This window comes from Hyla sarda, unplaced genomic scaffold, assembly GCF_029499605.1.
Source record: "Hyla sarda isolate aHylSar1 unplaced genomic scaffold, aHylSar1.hap1 scaffold_72, whole genome shotgun sequence".
Lineage (NCBI taxonomy): Eukaryota > Metazoa > Chordata > Amphibia > Anura > Hylidae > Hyla > Hyla sarda.
The window spans coordinates 597,183-615,019 of NW_026610740.1; the positions used below are offsets into that span (position 1 = coordinate 597,183).

A 17,837-nucleotide genomic window follows, 5' to 3' on the forward strand; every position below is an offset into this window, starting at 1 on the left:
ACTATATACTAATCCTGAGGATACAGAAGTAATTACAGGGGAGACTATATATAATCCTGAGGATACAGAAGTTAATACAGAAGGGGGACTAGATATATAATCCTGAGGATACAGAAGTAATACAGAGGAGACTATATATAATCCTGAGGATACAGAAGTAATACAGAGGAGACTATATATAATCCTGAGGATACAGAAGTAATACAGAGGGAGACTATATATAATCCTGAGGATACAGAAGTAATACAGAGGGGACTATATATAATCCTGAGGATACAGAAGTAATACAGAGGGGGACTATATATAATCCTGAGGATACAGAAGTAATACAGAGGAGACTATATATAATCCTGAGGATACAGAAGTAATACAGAGGAGACTATATAATCCTGAGGATACAGAAGTAATACAGAGGAGGACTATATATAATCCTGAGGATACAGAAGTAATACAGAGGAGGACTATATATAATCCTGAGGATACAGAAGTAATACAGAGGGAGACTATATATAATCCTGAGGATACAGAAGTAATACAGAGGGGACTATATATAATCCTGAGGATACAGAAGTAATACAGAGGAGACTATATATAATCCTGAGGATACAGAAGTAATACAGAGGGAGACTATATATAATCCTGAGGATACAGAAGTAATACAGAGGAGACTATATATAATCCTGAGGATACAGAAGTAATACAGAGGAGACTATATATAATCCTGAGGATACAGAAGTAATACAGAGGAGACTATATATAATCCTGAGGATACAGAAGTAATACAGAGGAGACTATATATAATCCTGAGGATACAGAAGTATACAGAGGAGAATATATAATCCTGAGATACAGAAGTAATACAGAGGAGACTATATATAATCCTGAGGATACAGAAGTAATACAGAGGAGACTATATATAATCCTGAGGATACAGAAGTAATACAGAGGAGACTATATATAATCCTGAGGATACAGAAGTAATACAGAGGAGACTATATATAATCCTGAGGATACAGAAGTAATACAGAGGAGACTATATATAATCCTGAGGATACAGAAGTAATACAGAGGAGACTATATATACTCCTGAGGATACAGAAGTAATACAGAGGAGACTATATATAATCCTGAGGATACAGAAGTAATACAGGGAGAATATATATAATCCTGAGGATACAGAAGTAATACAGAGGAGACTATATATAATCCTGAGGATACAGAAGTAATACAGAGGAGACTATATATAATCCTGAGGATACAGAAGTAATACAGAGGAGAATATATAATCCTGAGGATACAGAAGTAATACAGAGGAGACTATATATAATCCTGAGGATACAGAAGTAATACAGAGGAGACTATATATAATCCTGAGGATACAGAAGTAATACAGAGGAGACTATATATAATCCTGAGGATACAGAAGTAATACAGAGGAGACTATATATAATCCTGAGGATACAGAAGTAATACAGAGGAGACTATATATAATCCTGAGGATACAGAAGTAATACAGAGGAGACTATATATACTCCTGAGGATACAGAAGTAATACAGAGGAGACTATATATAATCCTGAGGATACAGAAGTAATACAGGGGAGAATATATATAATCCTGAGGATACAGAAGTAATACAGAGGAGAACTATATATAATCCTGAGGATACAGAAGTAATACAGAGGAGACTATATATAATCCTGAGGATACAGAAGTAATACAGAGGAGACTATATATAATCCTGATGATACAGAAGTAATACAGAGGAGACTATATATAATCCTGAGGATACAGAAGTAATACAGAGGAGACTATATATAATCCTGAGGATACAGAAGTAATACAGAGGAGACTATATATAATCCTGAGGATACAGAAGTAATACAGAGGAGACTATATATAATCCTGAGGATACAGAAGTAATACAGAGGAGACTATATATAATCCTGAGGATACAGAAGTAATACAGAGGAGACTATATATAATCCTGAGGATACAGAAGTAATACAGAGGAGACTATAATTCCTGAGGATACAGAAGTAATACAGAGGAGACTATATATAATCCTGAGGATACAGAAGTAATACAGAGGAGACTATATATAATCCTGAGGATACAGAAGTAATACAGAGGAGACTATATATAATCCTGAGGATACAGAAGTAATACAGAGGAGACTATATATAATCCTGAGGATACAGAAGTAATACAGAGAGGAGACTATATATAATCCTGCAGGGACAATAGTAAGGGGGGGGGGGGGTGATAACAGGATCCTGTCTCTTCCATACTTTGTTCCCCTCATCGCTGATCCGTTGTTCCCTCCAGGCACTCACTGGTTGGCTGAGATCATGAAGCTTCTTTACTCCTCTAAAGTCTTCCCTGACCTCCGCCATTGAATTTGGAGAAGTTTCGAAACTGGAAGAAACTGAACAACGTGACAACTAAAAGAATCATCCCGACCCACCTGAACTACGACATGTTACCCCAAGACTTCAAAGCCAAGAAGTGCAAGGTAAAATGAGTTATGTCATTACAAAGTACAATTGGTCGCGCAAAAAACAAACATTATACGAGACCGCGGCCCGGAAAACTAAAAGTTACAGCTGTTAAATGGCGAGGAGGGAAAAAAAAAATGTAACTGGCCATGTGCTTAAAGGAGTACCCCGGGATATGAAAACATATCCCCTATCCTAAGGATAAGAGGATAAGACTCAGATTGCAGGGGTCCTAGCGATGGGACACCCCCTCCCCCCCCGTGTTCTCCCATATGGGGCAGTGGGGACCCGTATGAGAGATTGCGCCCCCCCCACCCCCCCCCCCAGTAATTTCGTACGTGTCCCCTATCCTAAGGTTTCATATCCTGGAGTACTCAAAGGCTGTGTTCCCCAACCATGGTGCCTCCAGCTGTTGCAAAACTACAACTCCCAGCATGTTTGCCCATGGTGGAAGTTGTAGCTTTGCAACACTTGGAAGCACCCTAGGTGGAAACACTGCCTTGAGGGGTTAAAACATATACACACAAAAAAAAAAAAAAAAAAAAAAAAAAAAATCGACAAAATCCCCCCCCCCATAAATAAAATAAATGAAACATGGTTCAATTAAAAAGTACAACTTGTCCTGCAAAAAACGAGCAATCAAATATTGTTACAGCTCTTAGAATGCAAAAAAAATAAATGTAAGAAAACGGTTTGGTCTCTAGGGGATCTCGGGTACACAGGATCTTGTGGATGGGGATAAGTATCTATGTACTGGAGCTCCCCTTTAAGGAGCGATAAGAGTCATAGAGGAGCATAAAGCTGCAGATGTTTCCTCCCGGGGGATACGCCGTATCTGACATCATGTGACCTTCCCGCAGGCGATCTACATCATCCGCAATCCTAAGGACACGGCCGTCTCTCTCTATCACTACTACAGGGATAACCCCAACCTGCCGACCATCGAGGGCTGGGGACGGTACTTCGACATGTTCCTGCGCGGAGAAGGTAATAACATGTATGAGTAGTAGTGATCCCATCATCCCCATCATGTATGAGTAGTAGTGATCCCATCATCCCCATCATGTATGAGCAGTAGTGATCCCATCGTGTATGAGTAGTAGTGATCCCATCGTGTAGGAGCAGTAGTGATCCCATCATCCCCATCATGTATGAGCAGTAGTGATCCCATCGTGTATGAGTAGTAGTGATCCCATCATCCCCATCATGTATGAGCAGTAGTGATCCCATTGTGTATGAGTAGTAGTGATCCCATCATGTATGAGTAGTAGTGATCCCATCATCCCCATCATGTATGAGCAGTAGTGATCCCATCATCCCCATCATGTATGAGCAGTAGTGATCCCATCGTGTATGAGTAGTAGTGATCCCATCATCCCCATCATGTATGAGCAGTAGTGATCCCATCGTGTATGAGTAGTAGTGATCCCATCATGTATGAGCAGTAGTGATCCCATCATCCCCATCATGTATGAGCAGTAGTGATCCCATCGTGTAGGAGCAGTAGTGATCCCATCGTGTAGGAGCAGTAGTGATCCCATCGTGTAGGAGCAGTAGTGATCCCATCGTGTAGGAGCAGTAGTGATCCCATCGTGTAGGAGCAGTAGTGATCCCATCGTGTAGGAGCAGTAGTGATCCCATCGTGTAGGAGCAGTAGTGATCCCATCGTGTAGGAGCAGTAGTGATCCCATCGTGTAGGAGCAGTAGTGATCCCATCGTGTAGGAGCAGTAGTGATCCCATCGTGTAGGAGCAGTAGTGATCCCATCGTGTAGGAGCAGTAGTGATCCCATCGTGTAGGAGCAGTAGTGATCCCATCGTGTAGGAGCAGTAGTGATCCCATCGTGTAGGAGCAGTAGTGATCCCATCGTGTAGGAGCAGTAGTGATCCCATCGTGTAGGAGCAGTAGTGATCCCATCGTGTAGGAGCAGTAGTGATCCCATCGTGTAGGAGCAGTAGTGATCCCATCGTGTAGGAGCAGTAGTGATCCCATCGTGTAGGAGCAGTAGTGATCCCATCGTGTAGGAGCAGTAGTGATCCCATCGTGTAGGAGCAGTAGTGATCCCATCGTGTAGGAGCAGTAGTGATCCCATCGTGTAGGAGCAGTAGCGATCCCATCGTGTAGGAGCAGTAGCGATCCCATCGTGTAGGAGCAGTAGCGATCCCATCGTGTAGGAGCAGTAGCGATCCCATCGTGTAGGAGCAGTAGCGATCCCATCGTGTAGGAGCAGTAGCGATCCCATCGTGTAGGAGCAGTAGCGATCCCATCGTGTAGGAGCAGTAGCGATCCCATCGTGTAGGAGCAGTAGCGATCCCATCGTGTAGGAGCAGTAGCGATCCCATCGTGTAGGAGCAGTAGCGATCCCATCGTGTAGGAGCAGTAGCGATCCCATCGTGTAGGAGCAGTAGCGATCCCATCGTGTAGGAGCAGTAGCGATCCCATCGTGTAGGAGCAGTAGCGATCCCATCGTGTAGGAGCAGTAGCGATCCCATCGTGTAGGAGCAGTAGCGATCCCATCGTGTAGGAGCAGTAGCGATCCCATCGTGTAGGAGCAGTAGCGATCCCATCGTGTAGGAGCAGTAGCGATCCCATCGTGTAGGAGCAGTAGCGATCCCATCGTGTAGGAGCAGTAGCGATCCCATCGTGTAGGAGCAGTAGCGATCCCATCGTGTAGGAGCAGTAGCGATCCCATCGTGTAGGAGCAGTAGCGATCCCATCGTGTAGGAGCAGTAGCGATCCCATCGTGTAGGAGCAGTAGCGATCCCATCGTGTAGGAGCAGTAGCGATCCCATCGTGTAGGAGCAGTAGCGATCCCATCGTGTAGGAGCAGTAGCGATCCCATCGTGTAGGAGCAGTAGCGATCCCATCGTGTAGGAGCAGTAGTGATCCCATCGTGTAGGAGCAGTAGTGATCCCATCGTGTAGGAGCAGTAGTGATCCCATCGTGTAGGAGCAGTAGTGATCCCATCGTGTAGTGATCCCATCGTGTAGGAGCAGTAGTGATCCCATCGTGTAGGAACAGTAGTGATCCCATCGTGTAGGAGCAGTAGTGATCCCATCGTGTAGGAGCAGTAGTGATCCCATCGTGTAGGAGCAGTAGCGATCCCATCGTGTAGGAGCAGTAGCGATCCCATCGTGTAGGAGCAGTAGCGATCCCATCGTGTAGGAGCAGTAGCGATCCCATCGTGTAGGAGCAGTAGCGATCCCATCGTGTAGGAGCAGTAGCGATCCCATCGTGTAGGAGCAGTAGCGATCCCATCGTGTAGGAGCAGTAGCGATCCCATCGTGTAGGAGCAGTAGCGATCCCATCGTGTAGGAGCAGTAGCGATCCCATCGTGTAGGAGCAGTAGCGATCCCATCGTGTAGTGATCCCATCGTGTAGGAGCAGTAGTGATCCCATCGTGTAGTGATCCCATCGTGTAGAAGCAGTAGTGATCCCATCGTGTAGGAGCAGTAGTGATCCCATCGTGTAGGAGCAGTAGTGATCCCATCGTGTAGGAGCAGTAGTGATCCCATCGTGTAGGAGCAGTAGCGATCCCATCGTGTAGGAGCAGTAGCGATCCCATCGTGTAGGAGCAGTAGCGATCCCATCGTGTAGGAGCAGTAGTGATCCCATCGTGTAGGAGCAGTAGCGATCCCATCGTGTAGGAGCAGTAGCGATCCCATCGTGTAGGAGCAGTAGCGATCCCATCGTGTAGGAGCAGTAGCGATCCCATCGTGTAGGAGCAGTAGCGATCCCATCGTGTAGGAGCAGTAGTGATCCCATCGTGTAGAAGCAGTAGTGATCCCATCGTGTAGGAGCAGTAGTGATTACATTTCGTGGCTTTAGCCGCTGCCTCCTGACCCAGGGCTCAAAAGCAATGTGGTTACATTTCACTGGAGAATAAAGGGTTAAGCTAGGAGAGTAAATAGGAGTCAGTGGCGCCCTCTAGGGGCAGTCACAACAGTCTGCTCTTCGCGTATCTCAGTGGAGCCTCCATCTGATCAAAAGGTTGTCCTGTTCTTTATCAGGGAAGTGTTACATAAAAGCTGCCGCCTGATACATTGTAACGGAGAATGCTGAGCGCTGAACTGTCTGCTTTCTGTTCTTTACCATTTCCAAGATCTCTGCTTGTTGTCAGTAAAAGGGAACAGACACACTGCATACCTCCAGGTATCTACATCTACACTGACAGCTGACAGTCTGTTACAATCGCATCTAGACTGACAGCTGACAGTCTGTTACAATCGCATCTAGACTGACAGCAGACAGTCTGTTACAATCGCATCTACACTGACAGCAGACAGTCTGTTACAATCGCATCTAGACTGACAGCTGACAGTCTGTTACAATCGCATCTAGACTGACAGCTGACAGTCTGTTACAATCGCATCTACACTGACAGCTGACAGTCTGTTACAATCGCATCTACACTGACAGCTGACAGTCTGTTACAATCGCATCTACACTGACAGCTGACAGTCTGTTACAATCGCATCTACACTGACAGCTGACAGTCTGTTACAATCGCATCTACACTGACAGCCTGTTACAATCGCATCTACACTGACAGCTGACAGTCTGTTACAATCGCATCTACACTGACAGCTGGCAGTCTGTTACAATCGCATCTACACTGACAGCTGGCAGTCTGTTACAATCGCATCTACACTGACAGCTGGCAGTCTGTTACAATCGCATCTACACTGACAGCTGGCAGTCTGTTACAATCGCATCTAGACTGACAGCTGACAGTCTGTTACAATAAAGTCTAGATGCAACTAAAACAAAATGTCAGCTGTCAGTACATCTAGTCTTTACTTCTGGAGTACTGACAGCTGATAGTTTGTTACAATTGCATCAGCTGTCAGCACTACGGAAGAAAAGACTAGATGCAACTGTAACTAAATTAGCTGTTACTAAATTTATAATTTCATGCATTAAAAGCAAGCAGAGATACTGAAAATATATTGGGTAATCTGTTATAATCTATAATGGGTAATCTGTTATAATCTATAATGGGTAATCTATAGTGTGTTATGTATAATCTGTAATCTATAATCTATAGTGTGTTATGTATAATCTGTAATCTATAGTGTGTTATGTATAATCTGTAATCTATAGTGTGTTATGTATAATCTGTAATCTATAATGTGGTATGTATAATCTAATCTATAGTGTGTTATGTATAATAATCTGTAATCTATAGTGTGTTATGTATAATAATCTGTAATCTATAATGTGTTATGTATAATAATCTGTAATCTATAATGTGTTATGTATAATAATCTGTAATCTATAATGTGTTATGTATAATAATCTGTAATCTATAATGTGTTATGTATAATAATCTGTAATCTATAGTGTGTTATGTATAATAATCTGTAATCTATAATGTGTTATGTATAATAATCTGTAATCTATAATGTGTTATGTATAATAATCTGTAATCTATAATGTGTTATGTATAATAATCTGTAATCTATAATGTGTTATGTATAATAATCTGTAATCTATAGTGTGTTATGTATAATAATCTGTAATCTATAATGTGTTATGTATAATAATCTGTAATCTATAATGTGTTATGTATAATAATCTGTAATCTATAGTGTGTTATGTATAATAATCTGTAATCTATAATGTGTTATGTATAATAATCTGTAATCTATAATGTGTTATGTATAATAATCTGTAATCTATAGTGTGTTATGTATAATAATCTGTAATCTATAGTGTGTTATGTATAATAATCTGTAATCTATAATGTGTTATGTATAATAATCTGTAATCTATAGTGTGTTATGTATAATAATCTGTAATCTATAGTGTGTTATGTATAATAATCTGTAATCTATAGTGTGTTATGTATAATAATCTGTAATCTATAGTGTGTTATGTATAATAATCTGTAATCTATAGTGTGTTATGTATAATAATCTGTAATCTATAATGTGTTATGTATAATAATCTGTAATCTATAGTGTGTTATGTATAATAATCTGTAATCTATAGTGTGTTATGTATAATAATCTGTAATCTATAGTGTGTTATGTATAATAATCTGTAATCTATAATAAATTATGTATAATAATCTGTAATCTATAATAATCTGTAATCTATAGTGTGTTATGTATAATAATCTGTAATCTATAATGTGTTATGTATAATAATCTGTAATCTATAGTGTGTTATGTATAATAATCTGTAATCTATAATGTGTTATGTATAATCTGTAATCTATAGTGTGTTATGTATAATAATCTGTAATCTATAGTGTGTTATGTATAATAATCTGTAATCTATAATGTGTTATGTATAATAATCTGTAATCTATAGTGTGTTATGTATAATAATCTGTAATCTATAGTGTGTTATGTATAATAATCTGTAATCTATAGTGTGTTATGTATAATAATCTGTAATCTATAATAATCTGTAATCTATAGTGTGTTATGTATAATAATCTGTAATCTATAGTGTGTTATGTATAATAATCTGTAATCTATAGTGTGTTATGTATAATAATCTGTAATCTATAGTGTGTTATGTATAATAATCTGTAATCTATAATGTGTTATGTATAATAATCTGTAATCTATAATGTGTTATGTATAATAATCTGTAATCTATAATGTGTTATGTATAATAATCTGTAATCTATAATGTGTTATGTATAATAATCTGTAATCTATAGTGTGTTCTGTATAATAATCTGTAATCTATAGTGTGTTCTGTATAATAATCTGTAATCTATAGTGTGTTCTGTATAATAATCTATAATGTGTTATGTATAATAATCTGTAATCTATAATGTGTTATGTATAATAATCTGTAATCTATAATGTGTTATGTATAATAATCTGTAATCTATAATGTGTTATGTATAATAATCTGTAATCTATAATGTGTTATGTATAATAATCTGTAATCTATAATAATCTGTAATCTATAATGTGTTATGTATAATAATCTGTAATCTATAATGTGTTATGTATAATCTGTAATCTATAATGTGTTATGTATAATCTGTAATCTATAATAATCTGTAATCTATAATGTGTTATGTATAATAATCTGTAATCTATAGTGTGTTATGTATAATAATCTGTAATCTATAATGTGTTATGTATAATAATCTGTAATCTATAGTGTGTTATGTATAATAATCTGTAATCTATAATGTGTTATGTATAATAATCTGTAATCTATAATGTGTTATGTATAATAATCTGTAATCTATAATGTGTTATGTATAATAATCTGTAATCTATAATAATCTGTAATCTATAGTGTGTTATGTATAATAATCTGTAATCTATAATGTGTTATGTATAATCTGTAATCTATAATGTGTTATGTATAATAATCTGTAATCTATAATGTGTTATGTATAATCTGTAATCTATAATGTGTTATGTATAATAATCTGTAATCTATAATAATCTGTAATCTATAGTGTGTTATGTATAATAATCTGTAATCTATAATGTGTTATGTATAATCTGTAATCTATAATGTGTTATGTATAATAATCTGTAATCTATAATAATCTGTAATCTATAGTGTGTTATGTATAATAATCTGTAATCTATAATGTGTTATGTATAATCTGTAATCTATAATGTGTTATGTATAATAATCTGTAATCTATAATGTGTTATGTATAATCTGTAATCTATAATGTGTTATGTATAATAATCTGTAATCTATAATGTGTTATGTATAATAATCTGTAATCTATAATGTGTTATGTATAATAATCTGTAATCTATAGTGTGTTCTGTATAATAATCTATAATGTGTTATGTATAATAATCTGTAATCTATAATGTGTTATGTATAATAATCTGTAATCTATAATGTGTTATGTATAATAATCTGTAATCTATAATGTGTTATGTATAATAATCTGTAATCTATAATGTGTTATGTATAATAATCTGTAATCTATAATGTGTTATGTATAATAATCTGTAATCTATAATGTGTTATGTATAATAATCTGTAATCTATAGTGTGTTATGTATAATAATCTGTAATCTATAATGTGTTATGTATAATAATCTGTAATCTATAATGTGTTATGTATAATAATCTGTAATCTATAGTGTGTTATGTATAATAATCTGTAATCTATAATGTGTTATGTATAATAATCTGTAATCTATAATGTGTTATGTATAATAATCTGTAATCTATAGTGTGTTATGTATAATAATCTGTAATCTATAGTGTGTTATGTATAATAATCTGTAATCTATAATGTGTTATGTATAATAATCTGTAATCTATAGTGTGTTATGTATAATAATCTGTAATCTATAGTGTGTTATGTATAATAATCTGTAATCTATAGTGTGTTATGTATAATAATCTGTAATCTATAGTGTGTTATGTATAATAATCTGTAATCTATAGTGTGTTATGTATAATAATCTGTAATCTATAATGTGTTATGTATAATAATCTGTAATCTATAGTGTGTTATGTATAATAATCTGTAATCTATAGTGTGTTATGTATAATAATCTGTAATCTATAGTGTGTTATGTATAATAATCTGTAATCTATAATAAATTATGTATAATAATCTGTAATCTATAATAATCTGTAATCTATAGTGTGTTATGTATAATAATCTGTAATCTATAATGTGTTATGTATAATAATCTGTAATCTATAGTGTGTTATGTATAATAATCTGTAATCTATAATGTGTTATGTATAATCTGTAATCTATAGTGTGTTATGTATAATAATCTGTAATCTATAGTGTGTTATGTATAATAATCTGTAATCTATAATGTGTTATGTATAATAATCTGTAATCTATAGTGTGTTATGTATAATAATCTGTAATCTATAGTGTGTTATGTATAATAATCTGTAATCTATAGTGTGTTATGTATAATAATCTGTAATCTATAATAATCTGTAATCTATAGTGTGTTATGTATAATAATCTGTAATCTATAGTGTGTTATGTATAATAATCTGTAATCTATAGTGTGTTATGTATAATAATCTGTAATCTATAGTGTGTTATGTATAATAATCTGTAATCTATAATGTGTTATGTATAATAATCTGTAATCTATAATGTGTTATGTATAATAATCTGTAATCTATAATGTGTTATGTATAATAATCTGTAATCTATAATGTGTTATGTATAATAATCTGTAATCTATAGTGTGTTCTGTATAATAATCTGTAATCTATAGTGTGTTCTGTATAATAATCTGTAATCTATAGTGTGTTCTGTATAATAATCTATAATGTGTTATGTATAATAATCTGTAATCTATAATGTGTTATGTATAATAATCTGTAATCTATAATGTGTTATGTATAATAATCTGTAATCTATAATGTGTTATGTATAATAATCTGTAATCTATAATAATCTGTAATCTATAATGTGTTATGTATAATAATCTGTAATCTATAATGTGTTATGTATAATCTGTAATCTATAATGTGTTATGTATAATCTGTAATCTATAATAATCTGTAATCTATAATGTGTTATGTATAATAATCTGTAATCTATAGTGTGTTATGTATAATAATCTGTAATCTATAATGTGTTATGTATAATAATCTGTAATCTATAGTGTGTTATGTATAATAATCTGTAATCTATAATGTGTTATGTATAATAATCTGTAATCTATAATGTGTTATGTATAATAATCTGTAATCTATAATGTGTTATGTATAATAATCTGTAATCTATAATAATCTGTAATCTATAGTGTGTTATGTATAATAATCTGTAATCTATAATGTGTTATGTATAATCTGTAATCTATAATGTGTTATGTATAATAATCTGTAATCTATAATGTGTTATGTATAATCTGTAATCTATAATGTGTTATGTATAATAATCTGTAATCTATAATAATCTGTAATCTATAGTGTGTTATGTATAATAATCTGTAATCTATAATGTGTTATGTATAATCTGTAATCTATAATGTGTTATGTATAATAATCTGTAATCTATAATAATCTGTAATCTATAGTGTGTTATGTATAATAATCTGTAATCTATAATGTGTTATGTATAATCTGTAATCTATAATGTGTTATGTATAATAATCTGTAATCTATAATGTGTTATGTATAATCTGTAATCTATAATGTGTTATGTATAATAATCTGTAATCTATAATGTGTTATGTATAATAATCTGTAATCTATAATGTGTTATGTATAATAATCTGTAATCTATAGTGTGTTCTGTATAATAATCTATAATGTGTTATGTATAATAATCTGTAATCTATAATGTGTTATGTATAATAATCTGTAATCTATAATGTGTTATGTATAATAATCTGTAATCTATAGTGTGTTATGTATAATAATCTGTAATCTATAATGTGTTATGTATAATAATCTGTAATCTATAGTGTGTTATGTATAATAATCTGTAATCTATAATGTGTTATGTATAATAATCTGTAATCTATAATGTATAATAATCTGTAATCTATAATAATCTGTAATCTATAATAATCTGTTTATTGTAGTTGTGTGCGGCTCGTGGTTCGATCACATCCTGAGCTGGGAAGAACATCGTAACGAGATGGGGACGCTCTTCCTGTACTATGAGGCGATGAAGAAGGTTTAGACTTTATACTTTAATCTATTCCAATCTTGTGCTGTGGCTAAACTACAACTCCCATCATGCCCGGACAGCCGAAGACTACTACCCTCATTCCCACCATAGTGATCATTGCTGTTACCCCCCCCCCCCTACAGTGATCATTGCTGTTACCCCCCCTACAGTGATCATTGCTGTTACCCCCCCCCCATACAGTGATCATTGCTGTTACCCCCCCCCCCATACAGTGATCATTGCTGTTACCCCCCCATACAGTGATCATTGCTGTTACCCCCCCCCCCATACAGTGATCATTGCTGTTACCCCCCTCCCCCATACAGTGATCATTGCTGTTACCCCCCCCCCCATACAGTGATCATTGCTGTTACCCCCCCCATACAGTGATCATTGCTGTTACCCCCCCTCTACAGTGATCATTGCTGTTACCCCCCCCATACAGTGATCATTGCTGTTACCCCCCCCCATACAGTGATCATTGCTGTTACCCCCCCCCCCCTACAGTGATCATTGCTGTTACCCCCCCCCCCTACAGTGATCATTGCTGTTACCCCCCCCCCATACAGTGATCACTGTTATTCCCCCATACAGTGATCATTGCTGTTACCCCCCCCATACAGTGATCATTGCTGTTACCCCCCCCATACAGTGATCATTGCTGTTACCCCCCCCATACAGTGATCATTGCTGTTACCCCCCCATACAGTGATCATTGCTGTTACCCCCCCCCATACAGTGATCATTGCTGTTACCCCCCCCTACAGTGATCATTGCTGTCCCGTCCCCCCCCCCATACAGTGATCATTGCTGTCCCCCCCCCCCCCATACAGTGATCATTGCTGTCCCCCCCCATACAGTGATCATTGCTGTCCCCCCCCCATACAGTGATCATTGCTGTCCCCCCCCCCCATACAGTGATCATTGCTGTTACCCCCCCCCCATACAGTGATCATTGCTGTCCCCCCCCCCCCCCCATACAGTGATCATTGCTATTTCCCCCCCCCCATACAGTGATCATTGCTGCCCCCCCCCCATACAGTGATCATTGCTGTCCCCCCCCCCCCATACAGTGATCATTGCTGTCCCCCCCCCCCCCATACAGTGATCATTGCTGTCCCGTCCCCCCCCCCATACAGTGATCATTGCTGTCCCGTCCCCCCCCCCATACAGTGATCATTGCTGCCCCCCCCCCCATACAGTGATCATTGCTGTCCCCCCCCCCATACAGTGATCATTGCTGTCCCCCCCCATACAGTGATCATTGCTGTCCCCCCCCCCATACAGTGATCATTGCTGTCCCCCCCCCCATACAGTGATCATTGCTATTTCCCCCCCCCATACAGTGATCATTGCTGTCCCCAGCCCAATACAGTGATCATTGCTGTCCCCCCCCCCATACAGTGATCATTGCTGTCCCCCCCCCCATACAGTGATCATTGCTGTCCCCCCCCATACAGTGATCATTGCTGTCCCCCTCCCCCCCCATACAGTGATCATTGCTGTCCCCCTCCCCCCCCATACAGTGATCATTGCTGTCCCCCTCCCCCCCCATACAGTGATCATTGCTGTCCCCCTCCCCCCCCATACAGTGATCATTGCTGTTACCCCCCCCATACAGTGATCATTGCTGTCCCCCCCCATACAGTGATCATTGCTGTCCCCCCCCCCCATACAGTGATCATTGCTGTCCCCCCCCCATACAGTGATCATTGCTGTCCCCCCCCCCCATACAGTGATCATTGCTGTCCCCCCCCCCCCATACAGTGATCATTGCTGTCCCCCCCCCCCATACAGTGATCATTGCTGTCCCCCCCCCCCCATACAGTGATCGTTGCTGTCCCCCCCCCCCCCATACAGTGATCGTTGCTGTTACCCCCCCCATACAGTGATCGTTGCTGTTACCCCCCCCCCATACAGTGATCGTTGCTGTTACCCCCCCCCATACAGTGATCGTTGCTGTTACCCCCCCCCCCCATACAGTGATCACTGTTACCCCCCCATACAGTGATCATTGTTGTTACCCCCCCCCCATACAGTGATCATTGCTGTCCCCCCCCCCATACAGTGATCATTGCTGTCCCCCCCCCCCATACAGTGATCATTGTTGTTCCCACAGGATATCTTCCAGGCTGTGAAGAGGATCTGCACCTACCTGGAGATCAACATCAAAGACAACGAAATCTACGAGATCTGCAAGAAGACGTCCTTCTCCGAGATGAAGAACAACGTGGAGAAGGAAAGTCCGGACCCCAGCCACACCATCTGCTCCCTGACCTCCAACAAGAAGCTAATCTTCCGAAAAGGTGATTCCCCCCCCCCACCGGACCAGACTGCTCCCCAAAGTCATATGTTAATGCTGCACATTGTGCTCCAGAGCTGCTCTTCAATCCTGCCAGACAGAAAGCGACCACCATTGGCAGCTACGTTGGAGTTGTATGTGGTCGTCACGCAGTCACTTCTCTCCACTCTACGTTCACACTGCGTTATTCCAGTTGTCAGGATTATTTGCCAAAATTGGAAATGGATCGGAAAACGAGCAAAACCTTGATTACCGAGCAGAATACTGCAGTGTGAACGAGGTCTGAATCCAGTCATGATACATAGCATACAATGGGAACATCTGCCCTAGAAGCCGGCACAGCGCCCCCTGGGTGTTCATTTGATAGAATGCACTGGTGGAGGTTACAATCAGGGTAGATCTGGTGTCTAATCTTATTAGTATATTCTACCTATAGAAAAGTACTGCAAGGGCGGGGCCAGCTCTTCTGACAGTCCCACCCCTGAGGAGCTACCCAGTCAGTACCTTCTGTAAAATCCAAAGAAGGATGAATAGATTTGGCCGGCAGGGTGAAGGTAGGAGTTGTAATGGAGCCCCTAATGATTGTAATTAAGCATAACATTAGTATGACACCTCCCCCAGCTGTCATTTACTGGAAAAGGGGAGGAGTCCAGGAGGTAATAATGACTCTAAACCGCATTGTCTTCATTCTTGCCGCAGGTACTGTGGGTGACTGGAAAAATTATTTCACCAACAAGCAGAACCGAATCTTTGATGAGACGTACAACACAAAGATGGATTCCAGCTGCCTGGCCAAACACATCTGCTACGAGAACTGAGGCCGGGCCCTCGCCTGGGAGCCATGTTACAAGAACAAAACGCGGCCATAGTCAGATGAACAAACATCTTCACAGTGGGGACTAATCAAACCAATCTGTGGGGCGCTGCAGTCACTAATCTGCTGGGAGACAGGGGCCCCCACACTAATCTGATGGGAGTCAGGGGCCCCCACACTAATCTGATGGGAGTCAGGGGCCCCTTACGTTTCTTATGTGATAATATTCAGGGTATATCTGGTACCTTAATAATATATGATAGAACCTATCAAGTACAGCAGGGGCAGAGCCAACTCCTCTCCTGTTTAGGATAGCCCCACCCCTGAGGAGCACACAGCACAAATCCGTCCTGATTTAAGAACAGAGTCCCAATCTTCCCCTGTCAAAACAAATGTTACACTTCTCTGCAAGAACAAATCTGAATTAGTAATAATTGTGTATATATAAATCCGGGGAGACATTCACTGACAGGAAGCACTTAGTCCTGGACCTGACAGAAATTGTGTAAAATAGAGAAAATTCCTAGTTACCTGTGTCTGGATGAAGGAGTCAAAGCTGCAGTGTTATATGGTCAAAGCCCTGCAGAGCATCGCACAGAGACCCCTGACAGCGCCGCCCCAATACCTCTACTATATGTCAGATTCTGTCACACTTTACTGTATATATATATTCAGCTTATAATAAATATTTTCTGCTCTTCATCGGCCTGGTGTAATTTTCTGGACTTATACTGTATAACAGTACTGCTGAGTGTGTATGACATCACAAGGGGCGGTGATGTCACTGATGATGAAGCTACAGCATAGAAATACCAGAGTGTGTGACATCACTGAGAAGGTGTGGCATTGATCTGATCAATCATTGAGCAGGGGATGAGATAGTGATGTCATCAGGCATGGACAGGGTAACCCCAGACTGTGTGACATCACTGGAGGGCGGTGATGTTATCGGTCATGGACAGAGTCATAACAGAATGAGTGACATCATGGGAGGGCGGTGATGTCACCTGTGGGACGACACTACAGGGTGGGCCATTTCTATGGATAAACCTTAATAACATGGGAATGGTTGGTGATAACTTCCTGCTTGTGGCCCATTAGTATATGTGAGGGGGGAAACTTTTCAAGATGGGCGGTGACCTTGGCGGCCATTTTGAAGTCGGCCGTTTTAAATCCAACTTAGGAAAAGGGTCATGTGACACATCAAACTTATTGGGAATTTCACAAGAAAAACAATGTTTTGCTTGGTTTTACCGTAACTTTATTCTTTCATGAATTATTTACAAGTTTCTGATAAAATGTGTTCAATGTGCTGTCCATTGTGTTGGATTGTCAATGCAACCCTCTTCTCTATATACTACTATATACACCGCAGGAGAAATGCTAGCACAGGCTTCCAGTATCCGTATACACTGCTATATACTACTATATACACCGCAGGAGAAATGCTAGCACAGGCTTCCAGTATCCGTATACACTGCTATATACTACTATATACACCGCAGGAGAAATGCCAGCACAGGCTTCCAGTATCCGTATACACTGCTATATACTACTATATACACCGCAGGAGAAATGCCAGCACAGGCTTCCAGTATCCGTATACACTGCTA

General features: G+C 38.9%; 1 pseudogene; it reads left to right on the top strand.

Annotated features, from left to right (window-relative positions):
- Positions 1-16,833, top strand: part of LOC130344437 (sulfotransferase 6B1-like) — a 17,139-nt pseudogene extending 306 nt beyond the window's left edge.
- Positions 16,834-17,837: the final 1,004 nt, after the last annotated feature.